The 15,194-nt window shown below is 40.9% G+C and overlaps 1 long non-coding RNA gene across 2 annotated transcripts; it reads right to left on the bottom strand.

Annotated features, from left to right (window-relative positions):
- Positions 1-1,872: 1,872 nt before the first annotated feature.
- LOC129685527 (uncharacterized) lies at positions 1,873-14,682 on the bottom strand. 2 transcript variants are annotated; one of them, XR_008721507.1, is made up of 3 exons: positions 13,840-14,682; positions 2,222-2,302; positions 1,873-2,130 (listed from the first exon to the last, which is right to left on the bottom strand). It is a non-coding gene; the product is annotated as an uncharacterized LOC129685527 (long non-coding RNA). The 2 variants fall into 2 exon arrangements; XR_008721508.1 differs by lacking the exon at positions 13,840-14,682 and adding an exon at positions 4,440-4,606.
- Between the last annotated feature and the right edge of the window lie 512 nt (positions 14,683-15,194).

Raw genomic sequence — 15,194 nt, 5'->3', positions numbered from 1 at the left:
ACAGTCTTGATGTTGTTTTCTGACTCTTAATACACTTTTTGGCTTTGACCTTCTATACCAAATCATGTGTTTTATAACCCGTACTTAGCCCCTGTTCCGACTCTCCAGATTTGGTTCCAGTGATTGTGGGAGGTCCTCCCACACTGAGGAATGGAGCCTCACTTACAAGGTAAAACACAAAGGGAGGAAAATTATTGTGGGGCGATGAGAGGAACACCCAAGCTCAGAAGAAAATATGACTTTATCAGTGCGAGAAGTATCAGAACTTTATCAGAATGAGGGTAGATTTACCTGTAGCTCTGAGTTTTCCATCTGGTGTGCTCTGTCATGGATCCAAGGGCATGGTAGCATCTCAAAGAGAGAACACTGCGCTTTCAGAGTGAGAAGAATCAAAGACCTAGTTCCATTCTCAGTCTTCCAGATTCTGTACTTTATCCAAACATCTTGAAAAATAGCCAATGTCCCGCTATCTAAAACTTCAGAGGTGATGACTTGATGCTGTATATTTTTTCTTTTGTGATTTCATATCCTGGAAAATCTGAAAAAAAAAAAAAAAAGCACTCTGAACAATCCCCTAGTCCCAAGCACTCTCTAATTGACATGTTAAATTTGTAGTCACATTTATTAGAGGTTATAAATGAGAATCTGTGACCAACAATTTCTAGGTTCAAAATGGACCAGAGAGCAGAGTCAGTAGGTGCTCTATATGGAAATCTACCATTCATTTCTAGAATTTTTAGTGGATCCTGTGACTCCATTCATTATTCTGTGACTACTGCTGTGCCTGTAGCCATGTATGGATCCTTTTCTTTTTCCTCTTAGCCTCCTACAGGGAAGTGCCTAATATGAAGATTTATTCAAATTTCCGCAGAGCATTTCCCATACAGGATCCTGTTTGATGGCTCTACAAAATCTTGGGCAGGTGCTTCACCATTCAAACCAGTGACTCAGGTTCTTGGAGCTGAAGTAACTCTTCTGAAGTTATGGGTCTAAGAGGCAGCAGAAGGCTCTGTTCATTCCTGTGTGTTCACTCTTTGATTCCTTCCTTTTTGGTACATCTTCATGGGCCAGTGTATGCCAGTCCCAAGGCTGAAGTGAATGTAGACAAAGCTCCACCTTACTCCAGTTGAATGGGAGTTGGAGGGTAATGCATGAAGTTGTGTCTTGGATTATGTATTAGTTACTTTTTTGGTGATTGATTAAAAAAATAAAACAAGTCAAGAGAATAGGCTTTACGCTCACTCACATTTAGAGGAATGCATCCTGTATGGTAGGTGGGAAAGGCAAGACATTGGGAACAGCTCGTTCTGTGGCACTGACAAGGATTCAGTTGGATTCCTCCTTTTTCTGTTTGATCTGGGGCCCCACCTAATGGCACAGTGCTGACCACATGCAAAACAGGTCCTTATTTTGTCAGTTAAACATCTGGAAGCACTCTTCCAGACATACCCAGAAAGTAATAGCCAGTTCAGAAGGACAGGAAGGTTATAAAATTTTGCAAAGACAGGCTTCCTAAAAGGAATAACATCTGAGCAGAAATATTGAGAAGTGGTTACATGCTAAGTGCAGGAATCAGTAAGTAAAAGGGCTAGGTGAGAGAGTACAAGAGTAAATTTACCGGTAGCTCTGAGTTTTCCATCTGGTGTAGTCAACCATGATCTGAAAATATTATTGTTGTACAGTGATGAATTAAGATACTTTGAGATGGGAGGAAAAGGGAACTGAAGCAAGGAAAGGAGAGAGGCAGACATTCCCATAAGTAATATTTTGAAATAAAATATGGTATTTGTTGTAACTTCTCTGTTATTGTTTAATTGCTTACTCTGCTGACTTACAAGTTAAACATTATCAGAAGCATATACATACAGGAGCAGCACGACGCATGCACAGAGTGGATATATACATCCAGGAACAGCAGAGTGTGCACCGGGTTTAATATTCAGCACGGTTCAGTATCCTCTGGAATGTTTGAACTTATCTCGGGCTGATGAAGGGTCCTCCTGTATTACGGCATTTGCCCTCAGTGTGCATCGTCACGGTGAACTGCCGTGGATGAAGCTCCACAGGGGTGGTTGGTGCAGTCAACAACGCTTGGCAGTGGGTGCTTCCCAGGGCCCCACACGGAACTGTCTGAAAGGCAGGAGGCGGCCTCTGGGTGCCCGTCAGGTCAGGTGTGGTGAGACACATTCCACGGGCGCACTGGGAGGGTTAGGCCACTTACCTCGGGCTTGTCACAGTCTGCTGAAGCAGGGCCTTCAACTGAAGTAGCAGGAGGAACTTTTCCTCAGCCCACGGAGTGATGCTGTGAAGGAATTGAAACCCTCCTTAGAGCAGAGCTAAAAACAGTGGGGAGAGGGGAAGTGGAATTTGCTGTCTTCCAGTTTCCTTCTAGATACAGCCTGCTGCTGACCTGTCTAAGATCTGAGAAGCTCAGCTCAGCACAGACTGGCGGGCATCCATATGAGCCCAGGCAAGCTTTGATTTCATTAAAATTGTATGCTTTTTTTCCTTTCTGCCAACCCATGGGACTTTAAAAAAAAACAAGCTAGTTGCTTTTTATCCCTCTTCTTTTTCTACTTTTGTTTTTCTTAAGTTTTATATAATTGTAGTGTCTATACACTAAAATTTAGTGCAAAATTTTAAACTTCTGAAATACAAAATGTAGCTCAGGACCTGTTTCTGATGGTCTGACTTTACAAACCAAAATACACTGAGAGGTAAGGCAAAGATACTTCCAGAAGACGGAAACACTTCTGCCAAGTAGGTACCTAGTGTCATCAGAATGGGTCAAAGTAGCCCGACATATTGACAGACATAGATGTCTCGTTAGCTAAATACATCTCCCTAGTCCTTTCTCCACTTCACTTTCCAGCAACTCTCTTGAGAGATCACGCTTTCTACCTGCAAAGGGTGGTGATAGGACATAGGTAACTGCTGACAGGAAAGAATTCAGAGCTAGGGCTGTGGGAGGACCTCGTGCACACCCAGATCCTCCCAGTCACTGGATAACCCTGAACTTGGCTGCCTCCCTCTTTGCTGAGGTCTCTCAGGTGGCCTCATTGTTTCTATTACCATGGTAGAAAGAGTATGTGAAGGCCTTGCCTGGCTGGCAGTCTCGTTGCCATGGAAACTTCCATTCCACACACCTGATTCACACATCACGCTTGGCTAAATCCAGACAGAGGTCACAGACTGGCATTTGCCCTTTGTTTCCCCTTCTTATGTTTTCCAGGCACTTAATGGATAGAGAAAGATGGGCAGTGGGCAGCCTTGGAATAAAGCTTTGCTGTGAGGGGAAGAAGTTTGTGAATTTCCAGAAAAAAAGAAAAGAAAGAAAAGAAAAAGACTGGTAGCTTGGAAGGGCACAATGGAGGATTGCTGGGGAAGTCTGTGTACATCTGAGCTTCTCCTGGCAGGCAGTATCTGTCCTGGGTTGCATCTGAAAGTGATTTTCTGGGTTCCCGGGTGAGCGTGGAAATGAGTCTAGCAGATTCTGGAGCTCTGGCTCCTTGGGGGGTTTTCTGTCCCATTTCACTGAGTTGCCTAATAACCTCAGCGCCAGAGTGTGTGCTTCAGGATTGCAGTGTGGGCTGAGGCACACATCAGCAACAGCTGTCTATTAAGAACCAAATGATCTGATGATCTGTCTCAGACCCTGGCTTTTACTCGCTGTCATCTATCATATTTTAGAAGGTAGACACAATCTGTAGGATGTTCTTTTCCGTAAAGTTAATGTGGATGAAGAAAGCTTTCTTTTCCTCAGATTATTATTTTTTTTTGGGGGGGGGGGAGCTTGTGTTATTCATTTTCTAGATTTAGAGAAAAAGAGATGACAGGAAATCAGTTTATTAACCTTTCCCCACCATAATTTCTTCTTCATGCCTTGATTCATATTCTTTGGATTCTTACTTGCTTAGCTGGCACAGGGGATTGAACACAGGGCCTCTCACATACAAGGCAAATGCTCAACCGTTGAAGCAAATTCCCAGCTCTTGATTTTTGTTTCTGAGGTTAAATCTTAAATGTGATTGTAAAGAGGATAAAAGGGCCTTCACAGGACATGACATCAGCCCTCACACGCTGAGGTGCTGATACCCTAAATGATTTGTGGGGTTGCCTCATGTATCTCTCTACGGAGTCTGGTGGGAGTTTCTGCATGAGTTCACCTCCCCTGACTTCCATTTCCTCTCACTTGTTTAATGCTCCTCCATTTTAGTTAGCCTCAGTTGACAAAATACGCTCTCACCTTCAGTAGTACACCACACCTGGGTTTAAAATATAACTTCCCTATGTCCTTGAACGAGGCATTTTATTTTATTAAATTTAATTTATTTATCAGTGTTTGTAGGAAAAGACTATCATGACGGTAATCATGAATTTTAGTGTCAATGCAATATGGTGCATATCCAGTATGATTTCTATTCAGAACCAGCATTTACCTGAAGAAATACTCTTGTCATCCGAATAGTTTTTATCTTCCTGACTTTGCTTAAGTGAGGTTTAGTAGGTGGATGGGAGGCTGGGAGGACAAATATTTAAAAAGTAGATTGTGTACACTTTCTCTTGCCTTCATGTAGTCACTTGATCTATTTTATGAATCTCATTGCAGGTTCCTGTTGCAAAATGAGAAGATTGTCCATCAATCTCAGAAGATAAACTGTCACCCTATTACTAGTTCAGATGGCGGCCAGTGTGACTCTCCATCTTGTTCTCCGAAGTTGTGGAGGTACATGTGTGATCTCTGATTCTGACTGTCCAAGGCCCGCTGTGCCTTCACTGCTTTTCCTTCCCATGCTTCTCCCCTCCCCCAATCCTTCCTTTTCCTTTTCCACCTTTTATAGTTATGTGGGTCATGATATTAACCACTGTAAACTCTTTAAAATATTCAGTGGCATTAAGGAATTAACACTATTCTCTAAATATCACTCCCATCCTCCCCCACAATTGCATCTCTTTCCCAGTGGAAACTGTTAAACAACTCACTCCCCATCCCCACTTTACCCCCACTTCCTGAGGCCAACCAATCGTGTTTTCATCTCTCTGAAAGTGACTGCTTTAGATAGAGAAGTTGTGTAATGAGCTCTTTTTTTTACTTGTGTGTGTATACGTACATATGTATCTAAATTGTGTGTGTGTGTGTGTGTGTGTGTGTGTGTGTGTGTGAATCTATGTGCAGCATGTGTGTAGAAGATGGTGTTTCATCCTGTGAGAATTATAGGCAGTTGTCAACATCCCAATGTGGGTGCTGAGAACTGAACCCGAGTCCTCTGCGTTAGCAGTAAGTGTATATGTGTGCGTGTGCAGTTTTATTAAAGGAAATATCACTAGAAACACTTCCATCAGGCCCTGAGGCCCTGTAGCCAGCCACACTTCCCATTCAGTCTGTGCTTCCTGCCTGTGGGTGCAAGGTGCTCCCTTCGGCTCCCTCCCACTTCCATGTCTTCCCCACCATAATGAAATAATCTCCTAGAAGCCAGAAGCAGCCCGTCTCCCCTTCAGTTGCTTCATGCCACGTATTTAATCACATAAGGAAAAGTAGCTAAGGCAAGGATTATTTTTCTTGCATTCTGATATGTGTGCGTGTATGAGTGTGTGTTTGTTCCTTCTATATGTGTGCTTTGTCAGTACCAGTGTGCTTTGGTCGATAGAGCTTGTTCATGTTTTGTTTTGTTTTTTTGTTTTTTTTTTTTTTGCATATATATGCATGCATGGTGAGTGTGGTTTTGGACATATATTTTCACATGTTTGTGGTACACATGCACACATGTGTTCTTGGGTATAAGGCCCGAGGTTGACATTGGCTATCTTCTTTCATCACTCTTCATTTTATTCATTGAGGCAAAGGCTCAGTTAAACCCAGAGCTCCGTTATCAACTAGTCTAGCTAGCCAGCTTGTTCCTGATATTCCTTGTCTCTCAGCTGGGATTATAGGCACTCTGGTATGCCCACCTAGTTTTTACATGCTATGTTAATCAGTGTTCTATTGCTGTGAAGAGATTCCATGACCATGGCAACTGGTATAAAAGAAAGTATTTAGTTGGGGCTGGCTCACAGCTTTAGGGGTGTAGTCCATTATCATCATGGCAGGAAGCATGGTGGCATGCAGGCAGACATTGTGCTAGAGCAAGAGCTAAGAGTTCAACATCTGGATCCACAGGCAGTAGGAAGAGAGAGCCTGGGCCGACATGGAGTTCTGAAACCTTAAAGCCTACCCTCAGTGACACACTTTCTCCAACAAGGCCTCACCTCCTAATCCTATACAATAGTGCTTTTTCCTAAGCATTCAAATATATGAGCCTATGAGGATCATTCTTATTCAAACCACCATATATAGGATCTAAGGGTCTGAGTTTTAATCCTCAGGTAAGATAGTAAGCATTTTACCTACTGAGTCATCTCACTAGCCCAAAGTATAAGAATTCATCTAGGAATTCATCTAGCTTTGTTCCTTCTCAAGATTGTTTTGATTGTTTTCATATATATATATATTTTATAAATCCACGTGGCTATTAGGATGATTTTCTATTTCTGCAAAACTTTCATTTGGATTTTGGCATGAACTTTGTTAAATCCATGCAATGTTGTGTGTAGAATTGATGTCTCAGCATGATTAATTGTTCTAGTCCATGAACATGGAATAAAATTCCATTTATGTTTTTAATTTATTTGATCAATGTTTTATACAAATATTCAGCTTAGTAATAATTACTAAGTATTTCATTATTTTTATACTTACTACTGTAAATGAAATCATTTTTATAATTTCCTTTTGAGGGTATTTATTGTTTCTGCAGAGAAATACAGAAATAATTTTTACATAGACTTTATTGAATTTAAGTTTAACAGTTTTATGGCATGTGTGATATTTATGCTTTATATATAAGATCCTGACACAGAAAACATACTTTACTTCCTTTTTCAAATTTGGAAGTCTTTTTTTGTTTGTTTGTTTGTTTTTGTTTTTTTTGTTTTTCTCCCCCTTTTTTTTTTAAAATGGCCTTTTTTTCCCTCCTCACATAATATAACATGATCATGGTTTCCCTCCCTCTACTCCTCCCACTCCCTCCCTTCCCCTCCCATCTGGATCCACCCCTTTTCTGTCTCTCATTAGAACACGAACTGGCTTTTTCGGGATAATAATAAGATTAAAAAAAACAAAACAAACTTCGCTAAATACATCATGATAGGACAAAACAAACAAAAGGAAAAGAGCCCTTCTCCCCCCCCCAAAAAAAAAAGAAAAGAAAAGAAAAGAAAAGGCACGTGAAACAGATATAGATGCAAAGACTCACTAGTTTTCACACTGAGGAATGTCATCAAAATACTTAACTGAGAGCCATAATATGCATGCAAAGGATTTATAGGATAAAAACAGACAAACTATATAAATAAAAATTAAAAAAAAAAACACAAAAAAAGCTCTGGCACAACCTTAGGAGACAAGGAACCTCCGACGATGTTGTTGACCTTGTGTTCTGTTTACCAGCGACTGCTGGGCACATACCCTGCACTTAGGAGTAGTTTGCTTCTCTATAAGACAGCAAATCTTTATTTTCAAGTGGCTATGAATTGGAAATAATTCTGGGTGAGGGATGTGGGCACGTGTCCCCTTTTTCTTCCAGCTCAAGGAGCCCATCTGGTGTGGATCCCTGTGCATGCTGCCCCAGTCTCTGAGTTTGAATGCACTTCTTCAGTCTTGCTGTGGTTAGGAGGCCTTGTGTTCTTGTTGCCCTCCATCCCTTCTGACTCATATTCTTTCTGCCTTTTCTTCAGCAGGCTTCCCTGAGCCATGGGGGTTGGGGGTGACATCCTGTCTAGGTCTGAGTGTTTCAAGATCTTTCTTTTCAAAATGTCTGACTGTTCTCATCTGCTGCGGGAGGAAGCGTCTCTGATGATGGCTGAGCATGGCACTGACCTATGAGTATTGGAGAATATTGCTAGGAGTCAGTTTATTGCTATGATGTTCTTGTTGTTATTTACTGCTGCTGTTGTTGTTGCTGCTGCTGCTGCTGCTGCTGCTGCTACTGCTCCTACTCCCACTCCTACCCACTACTATATAATAACATTAGTATTTGGTTTTTCCCTAGGTTCCTGGGCTATCTAGTCTCAGGTTCTTGGTCATTCAAGTAGGTATAAGTTTTATCTTGCCAAATGGGCCTTAAGTCAAATCAGATATTGGTTGGTTTCTCTCACAAGTTTTGCATCTCCATTGCACTAGCTATCTTGCCGGCTGGAGACAATTGTAGTTGTGGATTTGTAGCTAGTTGATGTTCACATTTCTTCTTTGATAGCATGCTACCAAAGAAGCATGCTAGTACTTTCCTCAAGCTAGATGCTAGAATGTAGGAGTGCAGGCTCTATGTAGGTATCAGCTCGACTTCTTCATGTTCAGTGAGTTCTGGAGATGTTCTCTTCAGCTCAATGGGTTCATTGAGTTCTCAATGGGTTGCCATTGAGTTGTGGAGAGCAACATATAGTCTTTGTTATATCCTGGCTTGTTTGGGTGTTCCCAAGGGACCCCTTTGGTCAAAAACTCAATTGTATCCCAGAACTGGAAGCTTCATTGCATGACAATATATGGCCAGTTGGGGCCCTGTCTACCCATTATTTGGTGGTATCATTTAGATTGCCTTCATATATGTGTGTGTTTTAGGAAGCTTCCACTGTTTAAGGTTTCCATGCTACCCTTCAAATGGCTCTTTGTTTATTTGTTTCTCCCTATATTCCCTCCTCTCCACTCCAAATCCCAACTTGATCTTCCCAGTCCATCCCCAACTATCCATAACTATCTACTCTATTTCCCTTTCCTAGGAAGATTTATCAGAACCCCCTACCCCTGAGTCTCTTATTCTCTCCCTAACCTCTGTGGTTCTACAGATTATAGCTTAGTTATCATTGTCTTAAAAGTTAATCTAGACATGTAAGCAGATACATATGATAACTGTCATTCTGGGTCTGATTTAACTCACAGAGGATGATGTTTTTTAGTTCTATCCATTTACCTGCAAATTTCATTGTTTTATTTTTTTAATGGCTAAGTATTCCATTGTGTAAATGTACCACAGTTTCTTCATCTATTCATCTCTTTAGCAAAATTGGTCTGTAATTCTCTTTCTTATGTGATTTGGGTATCAGGGTAGCTGTGGCTTTGTGAAATGAACTGGGCAAGGTTTCTTTTGTTTCTTTTTTGTAGAGTAATTTGAGGTGTATTGGCATTAACTGTTCTTTGAAAGCCCAGTAGAATTCTGCATTAAAACCATATGGCCCTGCATTCTTTTTTGTTGAGGACTTTTTTTTTTTATTTGTTCTAGTTTACTGGGGGATATTGATCTGCTTATTTGATTTTGATTTAATTCTACTAAGTAGTATGTATCAAGAAAAGCACCCATTTCTTTTAGATTTTCCAATTTGGTGGAACCCAGGTTTTTAATATATCCTATGCCTATATGTTCCTATTTTCTCCTCTAATTTTGTTAATTTGGATCTTTTTTTCCTCTACTCTTTAATTAATTTGGCTAAGGGTTTGTCAAGTTTATTGACTTTTTTCAAAGAACCAACTCTTTGTTTCATTGATTCTTGGTGTTTTGTTTGTTTGTCTCCATTTTATTGATTTCAGCCCACATTTGATTATTTCTTTCTATCTGCTCCTTTTGGATGTGCTCTCTTCTTTTTTGTTCTAGAACTTTCAGGTGTGCTGTTTTAATTTTTAAAATTCTTATGTAGGCATTCAATGCTATGAACTTGCTTCTTAGAATTGCCTTTGTTGTGTCCTGTAAGTTTGAGTATGTTGTGTATTCATCTTTCAAGTTTAAAAAAGTCTTTAACTTCTTTCCTCATTTCTGTCTTGAGTCATTTTCATTCAGTAGTGAGTTGTTCAGTTTCCACAAGTTTGTAAGCTCTCTATTGTTGATATTGAGCTTTAATTCCTTGTGGTCAGATAGGATGCAGAGGTTATTTCAATTTCCTTGTATGTATTGAGACTTTCTTTATGTAAAAGAATATGGTCAGTTTTGGAGAAGGTTCTGTGTGGTGCTGTGAAGAAGGTATATTCTTTTGTGTTTGGGAGAACTGTTGTATAAATATTTGTTTAAAGCCAGTTAGCGCCTCTCACATTTTATTGTTTAGTTGTCTAGTTGACTTGTCTATTGACGAGAGTGGGGTACTGTAGTCTCCCATCATCACTGCGTAAGAGTCCATACGTGATTTAAGCTGTAGTAGTTTCTTTCATGAACTTGGGTGTCCTTTTGTTAGTTTCATAGGTGTTAATAATTGAAATGTCCTGTTGGAGAGTTTTTTTCCTTTGATGAGTATGTAGTGTCCTTCACTGTATCTATTTTTGCCAGATATTAAAATAGCTGCACCAGCTGGCTTCTTAGGAATATCTCTTTCCATCCCTTTACCCTGAGGTAATATCCATCCTCTGGATCCCGTTTTCATATCCATCTGTTAGTCTGTGTCTTTTTATTGGTGAATTGAGACCCTTGTTGAGATGTTGAGAGATATCAATAAGCTGTTTGTTGATTCCTATTATTTTGCTGTGTGTGTGTTCCCCCTTTCCCTATTTCCTCTTGATTTTCTGCTCTGGGATTATTTATTTCTGAATTATTTGATTTCCTGGATGTTTTGTGCTAGAGCTTTATTTTGTTTTTTGATTTAAAAATTTATTTCACTGGAGTATCTATTTCTTTTGTTGTGTCTTCAGTGCTCAAAATTCTCTCTTCCAGTGCTTGTATTCCAGTGTTCGTGAGGCTTGCCTTTGAGTTTCCTGTTTAAGTTCCTAAATTTTTTATTTTCACATTTTCCTCAGTTTGGGTTTTCTTATTGATTCTATATCCACTTTCAGGTCCTGAATTGTTTTATCCATTTTCTTCTACTGCTTGTTTTTGTTTTCATAGATTTCTTTAAGAGTTTTATACATGTCCTCTTTAAGGACCTCTATCATATCCATAAGAGCTATTTTACGGTCTTTTTCTTGTGACTCAACTATCTTGCAGATTTCAGGGCCTGCTGTGGTACTGTTGCCGGGCTCTAGTGGAGACATATTTTATGTGCTGTATTGACTGTATATATGCTCTTGTTTCAGCATCTTGAATTAGAAATATTGCAATTCTAGGTGCTGATATTTGGTCTTATCTTTGTTGGGCGGGTGTTTTGTTTCTTGGTTTCTGTTACCTTCCTTGATTCTTAGTAGGGTAGGGTTGCTTTGTGTTTTCTGTTGGGGAAATCTTCTGGGTTCCTGCTAGGTTAGGCCACTGGATGTTTTGTGTCAAATGTGTTTCTAGGTATTGAGGGTTGGCAGTTGGTAATGCGGATGGGCTTTGACAAGACTCTCTCAGAGCTGTGGGTGAGACTAGGGCCTTGGATATGGAGAAGAGAAGGAAGAGTGAAAATATCATGAAGCTGACCTATCTGCTGTGCTGGCTTCCTTGCTTCTCTGGCATGCTTAGCTGGCAGGTCCCCAGGGATTACCTGCTGGAGTTGGGGTCTGTGATAACAGGATGACCTCGGAGGAATGTTGGAAGGGAAGATCTCTGTTATCCACGACAGATGGGGGCAGAGAGAAGATGATGCTACAGCAGTGGTCTGCTACAGACCTGGGGTGTGAGAGTAGGGGACTGGATCTGCAGCTAGGCAATCTGCTGCTCTGGCTAGAGTATCCTGAGGATTCCCAGGGAATGGTTGCTGGTGTTAGGGCTCTGATTAAAGTGGTAAGTGGGGGAAACAATGTTGGGAGGGGAAGATCTGTGTGCTCTACTAGAGGTGGGGTCAGAGAGGAAGAGGAGGCCACAGTATTTGGTCTCCTGCAGAGGTGGAGAAAAGACTGGTATTGGATTTAGACAAGAGGGAGAGATAAAGATCTCCAGTTATGTTGCCTGCTTCCTAGGCTGGAGTGCTTGTTGCTGATCTGGTAGTTTTTATTTTTATTTTTTATTCATTTTCTGTTTGTTTTTGTTTTTAAAATAGGCCTTTGCTTCGTTTCTCAGTCTAGATTCATACTTGGTGTGCGTGTCAGGCTACCTTAAGCTCAGAATCACCCTGCGTGTCCACCTGGGTGCTAGGCTCATAGGCTGGCAGCACCATGTGTAGATTGCTTGTGATCTGAAAGGAAGATTTCTTTTTTCAGTGTTGCAATGTTCCCTATAGGGTTTTCACATATAACTTTAATTATGTTGACGTGATTCCCTATGCTTCCTAGTTTATTGAGTGTTTTCTTTAAGAAGGGGACTGAATTTTTTTGTTGTTGTTGTTGTTATGATTTGTAGGGATCATGATTTTTTTTTTTGTCTTTTTAAAGTCATGCATTACTTTAACTGGCTTTAGTGTCTTGAACTATCCTGCTTTCCCTTTCTCTTTACTCTGCTGTGGAATGGAGTTTGCTAATATTTTTCATTAGTAACTTTCTGTTTTGTTTTATAACGATGCTCCTGAGAGACACTGAACTAAAGTCTTCTTGTCTACTTCTACCTGTACTTCTTTCCTATTTTTGTCTGTAGCCACTCTGTCTGTCTTTGATATCAGGGTATACGTAGACAGTGATTTTGGAAGTGATCCATCCTTCCTCTTTAACTTTTGAAAAAATCTATAGAAGATTGCTCTGAATTAATTTTTGATGCCGTAGAAGGTTATACATTAAAAATAATTCTAATGAATCTATCGAAAGCAAAATCAGATAATGGAAACTTCCTTATTTGGAATGAGAAGAAACCTGGTAGAATGTGGGATTCCCAGATTAGTTGTTTGTACCTTCCTTCCTTCCTTCCTTCCTTCCTTCCTTCCTTCCTTCCTTCCTTCCTTCCTTCCTTCTTTTTCCTTCCCTTTGTTCTTTTTTTTTTCCTTCTTTCCTTCCTTACTTTCTGATAATGCCTTGCAGTGCTGTCTTGGTTGTCTGCTCTCCTAAATCCTTACCACAGGATTGAAGGCTGAGCCTGACCTGTGTTGTGAGGCCTGGCTAACTGGCTGTCACCCTCTCATGCTTTAGGAGCTTTGGTTAAGAAAAGTAAGCATTTTTTTTTCCATAGCAAATGACTCAGAGTGAAATGTAGTTCCAGATACAAATTTACTTCCTAAAGTGGCTATGCTTCATTTATTTTCAACCATTTTGACCCACTCATTCCATGCTGATATAAAAATATTAATGCTGATCTTAGGTCAACTTTTAAACTCTTTTTTGCCTTTTATATTCATCCATCCATCTATCTGCACTTACAGCATGCTCAGAACAATGCAGTCCAATGTGAGTATAATACAAACCACATGAGTGATTTTAAAGAGAGAAAAAAGAGACATCCATCTTAATGGTTTATTTTATTTAACCTAACATATAAAATGTGATTTTAATATTTAACTAATGGAATAATTAAAGATATGTTTTACTTTGTTGTTCATACCTACTTTTTGAAATCCACTGTGCATTTTAAACTTGTGATAAGTTTGGACTGGCCACATTTCAAGTGTTCAAAGGCCACTTTAGTTTGGCTGCCATTATATTGGAAAATCTGGAGCTTGCTTATTTGTTTCTGAGGATGTAACGTCCAGAAGATATCAACTCTTACCTCTGCCCAGTGGACGGGGCAAATCAATAAAACATTTAATAATGGTGTTGAGTACCTGGGGAGGAACTGAGCATGGACTGTTGGGAGCCCAGAAGACAGGCTCAGAGTCTGACCTGTGAGCCCAGGCCTCTGGCAACAGACACAGACTATTTCACTAAATCTCATTTCTTTGAAGTCGTCCCCTGTGGGAGGCCACTGAGCTGGAGTTTGGCCCAGATCCCAGTCTGTCAAACATTGACTTCTGGCTCATGCAAGGAGAGCCATTGGCACGTTCACATCTACTTACAGGCTCCGCTCCGGCCACAAGTCCATGGAGTGGGATTTCACCATCCCAAATGTATCTGCTTTCCATTCTGGCTTGCCTTCAGTCTCCAGGCAGAGCTGCTCTCCTGTTCTGATCACTCTCCCGACAGGCACGCCACCTTGTTCCTCTTTCACAGAACTAAGGGAGAGACTTGGAAGTGTGACGGTGAGAGAAGGAACGGGAAAGAACGTTTGGTTTTCTTCCTTGTCCAGTTTATCTAGGAAGCTGTCCCAAGAGCTCTCTGGCTGTTACTGGAAAGGTCATTAGGCTACACGCCCAATCTACCCTGTCCCTACCTGCTCATCACGTTTGCCCATCTTCTCTCGGAGTTACAAGGCCTCTAATATAGATGGCATGGCTCACACAGTCGAGCAAGTCCATGCATCTCCTCAGACTCCCTGCGTGGGGTAGTGCTAGAGAGATGTTTATAGACAACCAGCCAGGAAGTGCCAGGGAAGAGGAGGAGCTGTTTCCACTTATCCTCCCACCTCCTCTTGGCTTCCTTTTCTGGCATCTCCTGCAGCCCAAAGAGGGATGGGAATTTGGCAGGGTGAAAGCATCTCATTGTGCTTCTTCAGCCCTCCTCCGTCTTACCTCCCTCCCAAGACTTTGGCACTGTCCAGGTCACTTACCACTCAGAGCCTGCAATTTCCTTTCTCAGTGCTGATGTGGAAGAGGTTGGGAAACATGTTCCTTTCCAGGAGATGAGTGAGGTGAGTGACACACAGGAAGACAGGGTCCAATGAGGTCATGTATCCAGAGCCAAGATCTTACCAAATCTTGCAGGCAGCAATGTGAAAGCCAGACATGCTGTTCTGATAAGAGGACAGGGTCTGGGGAAGGCACATTGTGCACCTTTCTCTGTTGATAGTAGAGTCAAGGTAGATGGGAGACTATGGGACGCTAAGTCCTCAGGAGTCTCTACTAGCACATGTTGACATGATAAAGGATCAGTCGATGGTTATTGCCAGCCTGGTTAAGGCTTCGATATGATACCACCTAGTCTTTTTCAGTCATTTTAAAACATTATATTATTTATTGGGGGGAGTGCATTCTATATACTTTCTAATCCCCAGAGGAGTCAATTGGGGAATATAAAAATTCTACCTATCTCAATTACTCCCCAAAGATGAGAGACAATAATGGGTCAAATATAGAAAAGCACAAATATATAACAGAACATGCATGAAATCCTAACACTCAGAAGGCAGAGGTTGGAGGGTCAGAAGTTCAAGGCCATCCTTGGCCTCATGTTGAGTTGGAAGACGAGTTTGGGCTGCAAGAAAACTTATTTGATAAACAAACACTGATGAACGACATTGATGAAAACAGAGGAA

This window comes from Psammomys obesus, unplaced genomic scaffold (assembly GCF_907164565.1).
Source record: "Psammomys obesus unplaced genomic scaffold, mPsaObe1.curated_primary_1811, whole genome shotgun sequence".
Classification (NCBI taxonomy): Eukaryota; Metazoa; Chordata; class Mammalia; order Rodentia; family Muridae; genus Psammomys; species Psammomys obesus.
This window is presented reverse-complemented; position numbering and strand designations above follow the sequence as displayed.